This window comes from Protopterus annectens, chromosome 8.part0 (assembly GCF_019279795.1).
Source record: "Protopterus annectens isolate FY-2018-M chromosome 8.part0, PAN1.0, whole genome shotgun sequence".
In the NCBI taxonomy this organism is placed as follows: domain Eukaryota; kingdom Metazoa; phylum Chordata; order Ceratodontiformes; family Protopteridae; genus Protopterus; species Protopterus annectens.
In genome coordinates, this window is record NC_056741.1 from 1,439,529,862 (window position 1) to 1,439,543,662 (window position 13,801).

The window sequence follows — 13,801 nt, forward strand, 5'->3', positions numbered from 1 at the left end:
GCAAGGTATGCCTCTTATTGTACATGATGTAACTTTTTGCTCCTCGGACGTTTTGTAGCACATGATTTATCAAGCAATAAAATTCACTCTCTAACCTGATCAATTCTTTTCTGCACACCAGTTTTACAAATACTTCAGCAACAGCAGTACCTCACTTAAAGGCAGGCATGAGCAAAGTGCTGTCCCCCAAAATGAAATTATGTACTAAGCGTTCTAATGAGTATTGCTGCAAAACTTCAGAAAGACTACAGAAAAGCAGACAGCTCCTTGGAGTCCTATACTTAATAGTCAAATTTTAAGATTTGATTCAGTAATAACCATGAGGGCTTTCACAACCACTCATGTCGCTGTTTCTATAGGACACACTAGCTTAGAATGCTTATGTCAATGTCAACTGAAAACGCAAGCAGAACCGTTTTTGAAGCGATACTCCTGGCATTCCTGTTCTTCTCTGACAATAACTTTTGACATTTGTGAGCACAAGAAAGAGTAGGAGGAAAGTAACAGTCTGAAGTGTGATGGGGACATAATTAATGTATTTACATGGGTTAACGTTGCCTGAAATAGATCACTCATTCGCTCTTCCATTTATTTGAAATACTCATTTTATCCAACGCAGGCTTACTGGAAGTAGGAGCCTAGCAATGGGTGGAAGGCAGGGAAAAATCAGATATGAAATGGTAGTCTTTTATAGGATTCAGTCATGTACATAGCTCTCAAAATGTAAGCACAACAAATCTGGACAAAGTCAAAAATAATGGGGGGACAAAGCCTCAAAACATAAGTACACATTTTAAATACTGTTCTTACAAACTTTGAAAGTTGCTAGAGTAAAAGGTATTCTGTTACCATCCATTTTCTGAAGGTTATGAAGTCAGAAACTCAAATGCCTGTCATTATTTAGTGAACTTACTCCCCACTGAGTTGCCACAAAAATCCTAAAAAACATAGATTTTATGAGGAACAGACCAAACATATGAAGCAAAAATGTGGACATTCTGTGAAAATCTGGACAGTTGAGAGGTATGGTCATGTGAACACACACATACCACAAACATGCATACCATGCATATGCCTAGTTGCAAACTGAAGCATGGTTAAGTCATCCACTAAACTATCAGTGTGATTTGTGAAGAAATCTGGAGACACTGGTGAAAACTCACAAGACACTACTTCTCAGAAAACACTCCTTCCAGAACCTGTAGTAGAAAACTAAGCACTGTAAATCAGTAGAACTAACCCCTGTACCATGGTGCCAGCCAGAAATGCCACTTCTTTCAGCATGCCAATATATCAGACAAAGAGGCATAATCACTCCCTACAACGTATTACTGCCACTTGCACTGCTTGCTTGTCAGAGCAAATTAATTGCCAAAATGACATTCCTAAGCATGCATAAAATCTAGTATTAATGGATCCTGCTTAATTAATTATACATATCTAAATGTAATGTGACTGTATGAAATACAATGTCAATAAAGTAAAGTGGGACCAATCTGCCCACAAAAAAAAAAAGTTGCACAAAGGATGCAAAACTGGTATCTCATACTCAATCCTTCTCAGACTGCTAATTTTGAAAACAGAGAGCTTTCTTCTCTAAACATCTCACAGTCAGATGTCACTATATGCAAAAGTTGTGGTCGTACAATATTTTCTTTTAGTGGCTACTGCTAAGGTGATATAGCCTATCCGGTCATATGTAATATCATTCAGAGGTAGATTTGCCAAAGGATAACCGGAGCTGCTCTGCTCTTTGGGAAAATTCTAGTCATATCAGCAAGTATGTTTAAGTGAATAAGTTAAACATATACCTTTAAAGTGAGAGTAATGCTAGTGAGGACAGTAGCATCAGAACCCAATGACTGTGTAATGCACTTTGATTAATTAAATGTTTTCCATATCAGACAGAAGAAATACATAAAGGCCTGAGGGCTAATCAGCCTCTAATAAATAAACTCATCATCTAAACAAATTGTTTTAATAGAGTTTCAGTAAGATAACACAAGTGCAAAGATGTGAAGACTTAATTTATTCATTTTTTTCATGTATGCAATTACAATTTGAAAGGAATTCTTCACGTCGGATATAGACAATAAGGGAATGATAAATAAAGCAACTATGAAAACATCTGAATCTATAAAAAGTTTTCTGCACAGAATGAAACAGCCACATTATTCAGAAAAATGTGGCAAAGAAAAAGGCATTTTCCCCAAGCTATGTAAGCAAATAGAGCTGATTTTATTGTTTTGCTTTATTTTATTCATTTTAACAAGCTAAGTCCTCAAGGTCCACTTGTTTGTTTACAGGCATTTGCCAGTATCTATGTTTGAGTAAGACACTTCCTCAGAGTTGGACTGTTTACCAATGGAAATTGATTTTTTAAACCCAAATCTATACAATTATGCTTACTAGCAGGTCATAGCCTTATCCCTGTAAGCTAAACCACCAGGAGGTTTATGTCCAAGTACTTACTTGCACATGATTGGGCACCATAGGTTATATGGAACTAGACATGTGATCAAATCTAAGATTGTGGGCTGCTGATAAGACCCCAAATAACTATGGCACAGAACATCACATTACTGGTCCCAGAACCACACCACTACATGTACCTTGCCTTTAACCAGAAAATAAAGTCAAACCTTGTGCTTGGCCGTTTGCATGTGCTACGCCACCTTATATAATGTAACTGGCAACCTCCAGTCAATTCTGTGGAACATCTTTGTTTTCTTTGGCTATGCTGAGTGTTAAATTAAAATGGGATCAGTACTGTACCCCCGTTAACAAATTACTTTAAAATAATATAGGTTCATAGGTGATTACTATGCCAATTACCCCAGCGGGTCTTTTTTCAAAACTCAGACATCCTTCCCAAGAATTAAACCTGTACCTTGTACCTGTGAGGTAAAAACCTTAACCATTGTACCAACTGCCCAATCCTTGCAGTCCAGAAGACCATTGACAAGCCTAGCCCAAAATGCCTGTTGCTCCAAAGCACTGTTGGGTTACATGACTTGCTCAAGGTCACACAGTAGGCAAATAAGGGCTGAGGGAATCAAACCCTGTACCTCAGGAACTACAGTCCAAAGCCTTAACCCTGTGTGCCAACCATCAGACAGACATATTTAACCAGCTGGCTCTCCTGTTTGGAAATACTCTACCTACTGAACAATGCTTGACTATATTCAGTAGCGATTGTAAAATCTGTCAATTTAATATCATTGGTAAGATGTTATTTCTTGTCACAGATTCAGACTATAGCTGAAAAGGCTATACTAGTCCACCAAACTGTTTAACAAATAAATAAAGTAATAGATTGTTTCCCGCTTTGAGTATACATTTATCCAGACTCTTGCTGAAAATGAAAAATGAATGCGCTCACATAACAATTTAAATAAACTGTTTTATTTAATACAGTACATTTCAAGACAGCTCCAAATTACTAAGAGTGCAATGTTAAACAATAATTATTGCATTTGGGGTTTACCATAGGAGAAGGTCTGTGGCCTCAAGGGACTGAAATTTTTAAAAGTTGCCATGAATTGTGTTTAGAAGTGGTAAGATAATGTGGGCACTGTGGTGTACCTACGGAACAAACTCCATGGCATATAGCGTATTTGTTAACACAGAATGACCTTACTGCTTTATGATTAAAATGTTTTGTATGTTAAGCTGAAACTGAATTGTAACATTTCATGAGCCATCTTATGTTCTGAGGTTTGATTCCAACCTCAGTACCACCTTAGATGATCAAGACAAGCATGATAATTTCAGAGAGTAGACAAAGAATTTGTACAATTTGTACAGCACTCTTTCTGTACAATGTCAATGCACAAAAAAGGAGATTCCACCTTCTATCTATGCTGATTTGCTGGCTGACTGCCTATCTAAACTGATCAATACTGCATTTCACATTGCCTTTTGTGGCCTGAAATGAAGCTAATAGGGACAAAAAATGGTCAGTTCTTTTCACCAGTTAACAAATAATTCAATTAAAATCACATTGTGACAGGATACCTGAACCAATAAAACAAAATAATAATTCCAAAACTGAAGACATTGCAGTGGAGGTTTGCCTTTGCCATAAGGTGCATCTACCTCTGAAGTGACTACATGAAAGTATGTTAAAGTACACAGTACATAAGGGCTTTACTCGTGTATGTTAAACCTAACATTGCCCCTGCGTGTAATCCTGACCCTACACATTAACTTATGAAAACCCCTTATCATAACAGTATCACTCTTGGGATACGGTTACTGTTTGGGTTTATCAGAAAAGCAAACAATGGGCTTCCTTTTTATGATTACTTGGATTTCACATTTTTTTCTTGAGCTTTGAACTGCCTGTATTGATGCAGTTTGCATCAATGTTTATGCAGTTCAATAAAGTGTCATATACTGTGATCATATATTCATACAGACAGATATATCTAAAGAGAGAGAGACAGGGAATAAGATAGATATACGTAAAAAGTGTGTGTGTGTGTGTGTGTGTGTGTGTGTGTGTGTGTGTGTGTGTGTGTGTGTGTGTGTGTGTGTGTGCTCGTGTGCGTGTGTGTGTGCGCGCTCGTGTGTGTGTGTGTGTGTGTGTGTGTGTGTGTGTGTGTGTGCGTGTGTGTGTGTGTGTGCGTGTGCGTGTGTGTGTGTGTGTGTGTGTGTGTGTGTGTGTGTGTGTGTGTGTGTGTGTGTGTGTGTGCATGTTTATGTATGCACACTGATACCAACTTCCTCATGGAGGGTAGAGAAATGCGCATTTGTGTAAATAAGCATAGTCAATTGTTTAGCAGATGAAGAGCTAAAGACGACATGTCCAGCATGCTTATTGCTTACCAGTGCTGCTGTAATTTATTCTCTGGATTTCTATGACTTCAGTTTATATATATATATAAATTTACTGTTTTTTTACTGGGTAACAGGAATTCTCCAAAGACAGCCATTCCAGACATGACTTTGGCCACAAAAAACGGAAAAACACATTAATATTGAGGAAATTGAACAAAATGTTAGTGAGTAAAAAGTGTGGAGTTTGAAATTAATATGGTAATATTATATAGAACATTACCTTTATTAACACCGAACCCATGTATGAGGGCATTATGACATTACTGGTCATACTGAAACAATATTCTTATGGCTCCATTTTATCTGATCATGTTCCAGTTGCTCATGGGATGCCTACATACATCTGAGACTTATACGAGCACTTCAGGTTGTGAGGAATCAGATAAGCAGATACAGGCCCCTGACCTAGACACACACACACACACACACACACACACACACACACACACATATTTATATATATGTATATGTGTTCTCGTTTTTGCAGCCATGAAGTTTGTATATATAGGGATATAACCATGGCTGCAGGAGATTTCTTCACACCAAAAACACTGCTTGGTAGGCTGTAACAATTTCTGTTTGGATTACAAATGCAAACAATAAAATGAGGATGGCAGTAACCTGCTGGGAGCTGAGTAAATAATGCTTGAGCTTGTCTACTAATTCCTTTTACTATGGCTTATCTATTAGATCCTTTTTATTGTGGCATGGTTGTATAGTAACAAATGCCTCCAAGCTGATAACTCATGTAGAAGAAAGCGTATATTTCTAGTTGCCACACATGATTCTTCTTACGCATTTATGATGTTTTTGTACTTGTTGTATCATGCCACTGGGATCCTTGACAGCCTGTAGCAGCCAAACATGAATGTAGCATCATTATTACATTATTATTATTTTTTGCTGCTATTTCTCACCTGCCCATATGACTTCCTTATGACACTTTAGTTCCTACAGTGAGGCCATCATTTGCTCCGGGACCAGTTTTCTCTTTACAGACCTACCTCCATGCCCATGCTGATGTTCACTATGCATTCTTTCCCAGCACCATCATTCATTATCATGACTGACAAAAACTCACAGACCAGCCCCACCTGCTGGAACAAACAAGCACAACATGCAGAGATATCTACATCAGGAAAATCACTGCACTTTGTGAGCCTTGGACATGCACCTCATCTCTTTCTCCTGCCGTAGGTATGTTAGCTTAGCTTCTTCATTGCTCTCATGCCCCAGTCAACTGCAGCAGGTGTCAGGGCTACTAATCGATCTAGGGTCAGCAGGGTTATACTGGGCTTTATCCCTCTAATACAATAGAACCTCGTATCTCTCTCTCTCTCTCTCTCTCTCAAGATAAAGTTCACCAGCATCATTGAAGACCAGCACAAATTAAAATATGTTACTAATAACAGGTACATTTTCACTTTTAAATGACTGCAAAAGGGTCACTACAGCAGCCTTATCATTGTAGGCATAAACAAAGCATAGAAAATTATGCCGACGATACATCACAATTTATTCACCTTTGGTATGAAGCAAAAAAGTAACCTAAATTTATACCTAAATTCATATGCCATTTTTCGTTTGTTTCTCATTTCTTCACAGGACAGAGAATCACAGCACTGTATCTGAAAGAAAATGAAGTAAAACATAATGAAACAAAGTTTAACAAATAATAAATCAATATCAATGATTAAGCACTTTCTAAATGTTCACATCTAAGCTCTAAAGTGCAATTGAAGTCATATGAGTAAATAACTACTCAATAGTTTGTTGTCTGTTATCATCTTCTGATGAAAACCTGTTAACTAGAAATGCAGTCATCTATCAATTATAGGGGTGTTATGACAACATACTTTGCTGAGAAAAATGTGAGCTACACAATCACTGTTGGATTTATCTTATTCAATTTTTACATAATACTCTACAACAAATTATTTCAAAACAATTCTTATCATGTCGACACAACATTCCTGATGCATACAGTGAAAAGACTGTAGGTGAGGATTGGTATACCTTCCCCATAAGAACAGCAGAGCCATAATCCTTGGCCTTTCTCAGTAACAGTGTCCTGGTGAAGGAGGCAGATAGGTTACACAGGAAAAAATGAATAGCCCAGCAGAGGGCAGCATTGCATTACCAACACTGTAGTCCACTAGGTGGCAGCACAATCCAAAACATCTGCAATGCAATTCACAAGCACAAATTATTCTGACCTCATTTTGTTGTGCATGTGACAGAATCATTTGACTGATGAATGCCAGTATTTTCCCATTAGAATGTGTGTGAATGTCCAACAACTCAACAATGTAGACAGGAAAGGTCTGCATTCACCCTGTAACAACATGCTTCATAGATTGTCACGCAGAGACATCATGATCAGTCATGCTGCTTTCAGAGGGCTTAGAAACCTACCATTACTACATCAGTTGGGAACAATTGCAAATCTGACTGTTTCTGTGTTGTTTGGGAGGGGAAGATAAACTGCTGATAGGATGACTAAGCTGGAAAGATATCCAAGGCCATTCCAGAACATTTAGACTGAACTGGAGGTTTTGATCTCTGTCATATCAGGTAGGGCATGCTGCAGACTAAATAAGTTGCAATGTGAGGACTGTAATTAGTACCACACATAAGTGCAATGAGACTTCACAGTCTCTCTGCCAAGCAGGGTGCACGGATAATGACAATGGCATTCTGACTCACTTCTTGATCCATGTAGCTCTGACAAGCTACATGAGTCACGGCCTCAAGCTCAATGCCAAGAAGTGCACTGTCATCCCCTTTGGGAAAAATTCTGTACCCATGAACTACCACATAGGCGGTAGCCTACTAAACACTGAAAGTGTGATAAGAGACCTTGGGACACAAGTAGATGGTAGTCTCTCCTTTGATAATCACATCACCACAGTAGTCAGGAAATCCTTCTATGTGGCACACATCACAAAGGGGTTCTCCTCCAGAAAAAAGGAGGTCATTGTTCCTCTCTACTCATCCCTACTCCCCGTTTGGCATGTACCTCACAAGACATCTACAACAATTGGAAAGGTCACAGAAATACCTCACTAAGAGGATTACCGGCCTCAAACAGACGCCATACGCAGACCGTCTCAAAAGTCTCCAGCTCTACTCTGTCACATACCGCCTACTCATAGGTGATCCCTGCCTAACATACCAAACTATGTCAAACCCAGAGATGTTGGACATGCTACATTTAAAGAAATACCAATCTCTCTGAGCCACACGCTCCAGGGACCTAAACTTTGTCACCACAATAAACAGAAAATGCTGGAGGGATCGATGCCTGTCCCAGATACTTCCCATACTCTGGAACAAACTACCAATTCATATCAAACAAAACTCCTCATTAGCCCTCTTTAAGAAAAATCTTGAAAATTGGATGGGAAATAGGAAATTTACCCTGGGATCACTTCTGTGGCTCTGCTCAACAGGGGCACTGGAAAATAATTTTCTTGTGTGGTGAAAGCCAGGGAACCTTTTTGGCTAGGCTTATATAGGCCCCAGGGCCGATAGCCTACTACCTACCAATGAACCTATGAACAACTGGATGGACAATCTGGAAAAAATAGTATCCTTTTAGGACACAGTCTATTATTAAAGTGAATTCTGCATGCCTGTAGTAGAGTTGTGATTGCAAATGTCTGTGGATTCTAGGTAAGGAAGCATTCATTCACTACACCTCATTTGATTTCATTTGAATTGTTGGTAATGGGTGACCTCACATGATGTACACTTCATCATTCTCTATAATGCTTTGTTGTTCATGTTTCCAGTGTTTCTCACCTACTTCTATAGTGTAGTGTTTGCACAATTCCCATTGCAACAATTTTGCTGCATTATTGAGCCTTTCAGTGTACAGGCCCTCTGCCATGAGTATATCACACTCACCAACAAGTTATGCAACAGTTTCCAATTATTGTTGATAAAACCTACATGTATCTGTTTCACCTGCTTGTTCAATGGACTTTGCAAACCACTGTGTACTTATTCCACTGTCCTGGGCTGCCATTATCAATCTTTCATCCATAGCTTTCAACTCACCTCTTCTTAACCATTCCTGTGTCAAATCCTGATCAACAAGAGGTTGTCCCAGGAGATCTCTACACTTGCCACTACATTTATGGCTTTTCCACATGTCTTTCTTTCTCGTATGATCCTTCTGCTTATATGCTTTCTTTTATATATATTTTTTGACATATTCAGTTGCTGTTTAATTTTTGACTACTTCTGACTTGATTTCCATTTCTAATTATCACCTGAATGCTTCTGTTAAACTAAGCATAGTGTTAATCTTAAACTTCCTCTCCTCATGTTTTAAAACTTTCACTGTGTTTAGATCTGATTAGGTCAGCAGAAATGTATTCAGTCCCACAACTACAGATCTATACATGTAATCACTTTCAAGGAGGCCCATACTTCCTTCAGAGCGAGGGTTAAATAATCTTGGTATACACTGACTTTTATATATCATTTGATTAAGTGTGAAGCACTTTTCTTGTTTTTCTATCCATCTGATCCAATACTGTTGGGACCAGTCAATCACACCAAAACTGTAAGTTAAAACAGGAAGAGTAGATTGGCTTATAGCTTTGACTTTATTCCTAGATGTCAAGGCTGTTTTCAATATTAGTTTTAGTCTTCTAAAGTATTCTTTACTGAGATGTATTCACATTTGTTCATGTTTTATAGCTGACCATTCATCAGTTCCCAAATATTTATACACTCCCTGCTGTTTAATTGCCTTTATATCACATTCCTGTCCCAGGCTGATATTTTATTGGTACTGCAACTTTTCTGCTTCAAATGTTGCTTTCAGACATTTATCAAGACCAACTGTCATTCCTATATCACCCGGAGAAGTGTTAACCACTTGCAGTTATGCTTTCAGCTGCTCATCTGATGAACTATACAGCTTTAATCATCCACAAATAGCAGATGAGAAATACTTAAGTAAATTATAAGCCAAGATCTAATCTGTTAAATAAACAGCTTAATGGGTTAAGGTTATGACAAAAACAATAGCAGTGATAAAAAATCATCCTGGAATAGCCTCCTTTAAATTTGTATCCCTGGGATAATAATTTGCCCTTTGTCATGACAGCTGTAAGGTGGTTTGACACTATTTCATGGTCACTGTAATGTAACCGATCAATGCAGGATGTATCTTATATATCTATAAGCACTCCTTTATCCATGTATGTGAGATGCTGTCAAATGCTTTTGGCAGTCTTTCCATGCCATACTTAGATTCTTCCTCTTTTTACAGATTTCCACTATGACTTTACTTAGCAAAAAATTATCCTTCTTCCATGTGACCTTCTTTTTTTACCCTTTTGTTCTATTGCCATGACTGAATTTTCTTTTAAATGACTATAAACTCTGTCGGCATCAATTCCAGTATACAGTTTGCACACTGTTGGAAGGCAAGTTATTGGTCTATATTTTTTAGGAATACTTACAGATTCACTCTTAAGAAGGAATATAATTTTTCCTATTAATAACCAGGTTTGTGTCTCTTGGGGATGTGCATATAAGTAGCTCTTTCTCAAGGCTAAATCTTCAAGCAAAGATGTTAATACTTTTAGCCAGAAGTTAGGTACTGCCTCTGGGCCTGGGTTTTTTTTTCTTAATTTTGATTCAGTTTTGCTGGCTGTCACTTCATCCCATTTCATATCCTGTACATCTGAAGTTCTTAATTTTTTTTTTCATTCTTCTACCCATTCAGTACTTTGTTATGTTTCGAAGGGTCTTCATGAATATTTCTCAAAAATGTGTCTATTTTTTTCTTTTTTTTTTTTTGGTGATGTTTCTATTCTCTTTCCTTTGTTTCCCAGTTCTCTATATAACTTTTTTGGTTATCAATAAATTGCTTATTTTGTACTTTTCCTTTATATTTATCTGCATAGCTCCTATTTTTTTTCTGCCTGTGCTGATATCTTTAGCTTATTATTTGCAATAGTGTATGACAGGGGGTCCCCTTCAGATTGTTGAATTGCCAGAACATTGAACCTCGGATCACCGACACAAAAACATAATTTTTTGGGAACATCAAACCTTTTGCATGGAGATCACCGTAGGGAAAAATTCAAATTCACTTCATTGTAAGTGTGATATTGGAGTTGGTATTTATAAGTAGCTGGAGGTGTGGGGAGTACAGGGGGGGGGCGTGGCCACTTTTTTTTTTTTTTTTTAGGTTTTGATGTTCCTAGGTTACACGCATATGGTCTTAGCCATATGCGGTTTGATATTCCTGCAGTTCAACAAACTAAAGTAGACACACAACAGGTCTTAAGTCTGTTCTGATATACTGCATATTGCCTTTATCACATTTGTCTTTCTAAAGGTTTTTGTTGATCTGTTCCCTCATCTATACTCTTCTAACGGTGACACTTCTTGTATTAACTGCTTTATAGTTTTCTCTGTTCAGTCCTTCCATGATTGCATTTTGTTTCTTACCTTCCTTTCCGTTAATGCTCTGCATTTTTGTGGTAAGACTTGTTATTAGTTAAGCTGCACAGTAATATATCATATTTACTTCTGTTATATCACATACATTTCTGTTAACAGTTTTGATTAATGTGTTCTTCAGTTTTATTAGACATCTAACATTGTGGGTCTTATTTACTTTCTGTAAACTATTTCTTTCATCGAACTTAATATGTCTATACAACTCGATTAAATCATGCAACTCTTCCTTTAGTTCATTTTCTTCTAAACTTAGAGAATAAGAAGTTATGTACCTACCATAACGTTCCATGTTAGTTGTCTTCTTCTCGCCTTCTTTCTTGCTGGATGGGTTCGGAGCCGATCTTTGGCTTCAACTCGGCAATCTACTAAAGCTCGAGAGCTATTTACTGGCTCGAGGCCCTCCCTATATCCCACAATGCGAGGCGTCAGATCCCCAGATCTCGTTTGGCAGAGCTAACACCAAGGAAAGATTCAAGGACACCTGTCCAACCACAAGGAAAACTAGAGTACAAAGACAGAGGAGGACACAATGTACATCAGAGTTGTCCAGAGAAAGAAGGCCCCAAAAGGGGACTCTTCTTGGTCTGTCCAGGCTAGGGGGATGGAGGGTGGGACGCAAGAAAGAAGGCGAGAAGAAGACAACTAACATGGAATGTTATGGTAGGTACATAACTTCTTAATGTTAAGTTGTCTATCTCGCCTTCATTTTTGCTGGATGGGACAGCGTCCCTAGCACCTTAGTCCTGGGTGGCTCATCAGAACAGACTCTTGAGCACAGTGGAACCAAACTCAGCTCTATTCCTAGAGGCCACATCCAACTTATAATGCAAAATGAATGTATGAGGAGTGGCCCAAGTGGCTGCGGCACAAATAGATTCCATTGGTAGTCTTGCTTGAAAGGCTACCGACGTAGCCAATGCTCTGGTGGAATGACCTTTAGGTTTAGCAGGGAGTTGTTTATGTCTGAGTTGATAAATCAAGGTAATAATAGAGGACAACCACCTGGATAAGGTTACTTTGGAAATTGGCCGTCCTTGTTTGCCCTCAGCATAGGATAGGAAAAGTTGGTCTGATTTTCTTATTTGCTTTGTCCTGTCCAAGTAGAAACGTAATTGCCTGTGAACATCCAAGCGGTGCAAATTTTGTTCATCTTTGTTCGAATAGTTAGGAAAAAATACGGGCAAATCAATAGACTGATTCAGATTTGTTTCAGAGGGTATCTTGGGTAAAAATGAAGGATTAGGCCTAAGCAAAACTCTGTCCTTATGAAACACAAGATAAGGAGGATGAATACAGAGGGCTTGAAGTTCTGAAACTCTCCTAGCTGATGTGATGTGATGGCTACCAAAAAGAGAGTCTTCCAGGAGAGCAATTTTAAGGCACAGGAAGCCGCTGGTTCAAAGGGGGGGAAGAACCAAGGAAGCCAATATCAAGTTCAAGTCCCACGGAGGCGGGGGATCCCTGACCGGGGGCCTAAGTAACAAAGTTCATTTGAGAAAGGCCTTGCAAAGTTTGTGGGACATGATGCTGGTTTCTGACAGGCTAGCATGGAAATTTGCAATAGCAGCTAATTGGACCCTAATTGTGGCAGAGGAGGAACCAGCTTGAAAGAGTTCTGCTAAAAAATCTAAAACATAATGGACAGGGGCTGTAAAAGGGTCAATATTCCTAGCCTTTGCCCAGAAGGAGAAACGTTTCCACTTACTAGCATAAGTCTTCCTAGTGGCAGATTTGTGCGAAGAAAGGATGATTTCATGCACCGGCTGAGAAATTAGCGGAAGCCTGGCTAAAGTTGGAAATGGAGCAACCAAGCTGTAAGGTTGAGAGACTGAAGGGACTGGTGCAGCCCGCCCGACTGATGGACCAAGAGGTCTGGCACTGGGTCCAGATTCCATGGCTGCTCCAGCAGGTGGCGATGCAGGAATGGGAACCAAACTTGTCGAGGCCAGTAAGGGGCAATGAGGATCATCCTGGATCCCAAAGCGGTTGCCTTCTGAATTAGCTTGGAAATTAGAGGAAAGGGTGGAAAAGCGTACAGAAGACCCTGGGGCCAATCGTGGACTAGAGCATCTCTGGTGGAGTGGCTGGGAAGGGGGAAGAGAGTGAAGAAGTCATCGCACTTGCTGTTGAGAGGGGTTGCAAAAAGGTCGCAGCAAGGTTGACCCCATCTGTGGAAGATTTTGTCCGCTACTAATTGATTGAGAGACCACTCGTGAGGCATGAGAATAGGTCTGCTTAGCCTGTCCGCTATGACATTGGACCTCCCGGGGTATGTGCATTGCTATCAGAAACCATTGAGAGGAGATCACCCACTGCCAGAGTCTGAGTGCTTCTCGACTTAAGGGATAGGACTTGGTTCTGCCCTGCTTGTTGATGTACCACACTACAGACATATTGTCTGTCTGAATTGCAATAGTCCTGGTGGGTAGAGAGTCCTGAAGAGCTTGCAATGCCAAAAGCACCACTCTCA

The 13,801-nt window shown here is 39.2% G+C and overlaps 2 long non-coding RNA genes across 4 annotated transcripts in view; one reads left to right on the top strand and one right to left on the bottom strand.

Moving 5' to 3' along the window:
• LOC122809489 overlaps positions 1-13,801 on the bottom strand; it is a 1,088,146-nt gene that overhangs the window by 374,913 nt on the left and 699,432 nt on the right. For both annotated transcript variants that reach the window (XR_006365912.1, XR_006365911.1), the window contains exon 6: positions 6,403-6,470. This is a non-coding gene — a long non-coding RNA (uncharacterized LOC122809489). The remainder of the gene's footprint in view (positions 1-6,402; positions 6,471-13,801) is intronic.
• Positions 1-13,801, top strand: part of LOC122809490 — a 312,957-nt gene that overhangs the window by 277,734 nt on the left and 21,422 nt on the right. The window lies entirely within an intron of this gene.